Genomic DNA, 3,294 nt, shown 5'->3' with positions numbered 1-3,294 from the left:
GCAGTGTGTTAGAATGTGTTCCCGTACTTCCTGACTTCCCTACCCTGTCTGGAAGTCTGAAGTCCATTCTTTAAATTTTTATTTTTTTTCTAAAATTCAAAAAAAGACTCAATAATTTCCCTAAACAGCTAGGCACAAACACGAATAAAAGAAGAGTACATGTTGCATTTACTGGGCCCTATTTTAAGCCGCTGACTGATTTGCGCTGTTGATTATTTACAGCCCCAGGAAGTGTATGTGATATAAACTCAAATTAACCACAGTGTTAACGCCCAGTGCAGCGCTGTGACTCACTGATGTGTTCTTTATGGTTTTATATCAGGCTTTGGATGCACAGATGATACTTAGGAAGTTAGGAGGAGCAGTTCATCGGGTTTTTTGTTTTTTTTGTCTTTTAATGGGATTCATTGAGAATAAGAAAAATAAAGATTATCTCCAGACTTATCTTTTAATGCAGGGTGTGAATGCCGAACTAACATCTGGAGCTGCTCTGTATTGCATTGAGATTCGATGTCAGCCAGGTGTGCATGCAGTCTGTACAGTTTTAGCTAGGATTGGGCATCGAGAACCGATTCCTACTTGGAATCGTTTTAAAAAATTACGATTCCAGCGCAATCGTTTCTTTATTGGAATTGTTTAGAGGATTTGGTTTCAAATCCGATCATCCCTTCCCAAATTCTGAAGGGGCCAGGCGCTTGTGTTGCAGCCTTGGAGCACAGTAAGTGGCACTCTAGTGGGGCTTTATTTTACGTTGGAAAAGCCCTGTAAAACTGCAAACCACCATTGAATAAAAATACATTTTTCCTCTTTATTTGTGAAAATAAGCATGTGACCCGTTTCAGCTCCACCCCTCAAAGAATCGGAATCGAAAGGCAGAATCGGAATTGGAATCAGAATTGTTCAAATCCAAATGATGCCCAACCCCTAGTTTTAGCACATTTAAAAAAACAAGGCGAAAAAATTACTCATCAAGTTGAAAAGTAATTTTAACAACACCACTTCCTGTCATCTCAAACTGTCCGGTATAAAAATGGAGAAGCGGTCCCTCCCTCTGGCAACGTCAAATAGAGTTTGAAACAGCGTCCTCAACCCACAGTCCAACTTACGTGTTGTTTCCGAAGCTTTCAACCACATCTCAGCCTCCCCTCAGTGGACGGAGTTATGTTTTCATGTTACCTAAATCTGGAATTTGGGAGCAAGAGGAGGAGGGGGGAGCCGTCAAAGACTAGGGTTCCAATCCCCACCTCGTATATGACCATACTCGCACCTGAGCAACTCTATCTGGGGAGAAATGTTTGGTTTTGGTTTATCGACACTATTCTTATATAATGTATTTATAGTAATACAACATATCTGATTCATCACGGGTAGAACGATAAAGTCGTGGATCTTTTTTCATCAAGACGGAGATATTAAGATATTTTAGAGAAAGTCATATAAAGTCGATACAATCTTTTGAGGAAGTACACAAGGGGAAAAGGCTCTGGAAACCAAGATCACGTCATTCAAAATAATGGTTGTGAAACAGTACTTAGGTACATTTGAAACACATATGGAGGTCTTCTCTCATCTAAAAGGAATACAGTCTAGCAGCCATTGTTTAGCATTTGTCACGACATGAGATGTTGAAATTTTCTGAACTTGTTTTTCTTTTTCCCTTGATCTTGAACACACCGAGTCCCTGTTCTCCATTTACATCCTTCTATCCGATCACAATGCGGAATTTATTTCGACAACGAGAACACTTTTTAATGCCAGGTGTAAATGCAAAGGCCTGTGATCAGATGGCATCATCCAGACACAGACCACATGTTAATAACAGCTGGATATGGGGTCATGGCATAGGCATAGATTTCAGGTGGGGGGGGATGCAGGGTATATGTCCCCCACGTAATATTTAAAGGAGATAGATTTGTCCCCCCCCTTAAAATTAATGAAAGACCCCCAAAAAAGGTGAAAATAACAGGTGGTTCAGGGGGCTCAAAACATGTACGGAAACAAAGAACTGTGTCTACCTATGCAACATGGGGGGGGTTAAAGAACACAACAGGGGCGTAAAAAATAAAGATGTAATTTCATGTCTTTTATGTATGTAAGTATGTATGTATGTATGTTTGTACTTTGGAGTTTCTGGATTTAACAAGGTCTCATTTTCTAACAGATTTTTTTCATCAGAATGCCGGAAATTTAGTGTTTGACGCTCAAAATTTGATGGGGGACAGATGACCCCCAGACCCCCGATTACAGTGTGCCCCCCCACCCAATGTTGAAACTAAACCTATGCCCTTGGGTCATGGTCTATTCCAGGCTTTTTAACAATGTACACATTAAGGAAGTCATTCCTGTTCAGGCAGCTGTAGTTAAACTACGAGCCTGACGTCTCTTATTTTTATGAATTTCAACATTTTTATGAATTTCAACAAAAACCCGAAACCAGACGTGTGATTGTAACTCCTCTCTGCAGCAGCAGCAGCATTAGCATCACCGCCTCGCCTTGTGCCACGAGCTGAAACAAGCACAGTGAACACGCTGCCTCCATCCCACAGCCTTACTCTCCACATCTGGAGGACCAGCGATGGGGCACATCTGTCCTCACTGGATCCTCCTCCTCCTCCTCCAGGTCCTGAAAAAACTTACTGTAAAGCCGAAACTCGCCTGATGTAGACACTTGAGCCGATATATTGCATCTACCTACAGTTTGACTGACTGTTTGCTTTCCTTTCTGGTGAAAATATGGTTTTAAAAGGCCTTTACTAAAAAAAAAAAATAAAAAAAAAAGATACCAAATACCAGGGCCAATGTGTATGGCATTTCACCAGAGTGGCTCAAAAGGCTGATGTTTATATAAAAAAAAACAAGCATGCTAGAGTCCTTTCGGGCTCCAAAACCTTTTTTATAATAACTTGTTTCCTCTCATTTTGAAAGGTGCCTAAGTTATGACGATGCAATTTTTCCGAATGTTTTCACTTTTGAAAAACAAGTGGCTTGTAAAAAAAAAAAAAAAAGACTTTGTAGATTTGTCTTGTATTTTCTTCCTTTTTGGTAACTGTAGCTTGTATAGTGTGATAGGCCTTTTTCCATTATTAAACCATTTATTCCTTATAAGGCTTCTTTTTTGTTGTGGCTTATTTTGAAGTGTGGGATGTTGATGGAGGAAAAGCTATCTTTTAAAAATGACTCAAGTCTTAAGAAGAGGAAGAACATGCATTGCTACGTGCATGTGAACAAAATGACCATCTGTGTTTGGATGTAAGTGGTTTTGAGACATGGCCAGATTCTGCTTTCTGTTTAATA

Source organism: Perca flavescens, chromosome 12 (assembly GCF_004354835.1).
Source record: "Perca flavescens isolate YP-PL-M2 chromosome 12, PFLA_1.0, whole genome shotgun sequence".
In the NCBI taxonomy this organism is placed as follows: Eukaryota; Metazoa; Chordata; class Actinopteri; order Perciformes; family Percidae; genus Perca; species Perca flavescens.
Note: the sequence above shows the minus strand (reverse complement) of the source record.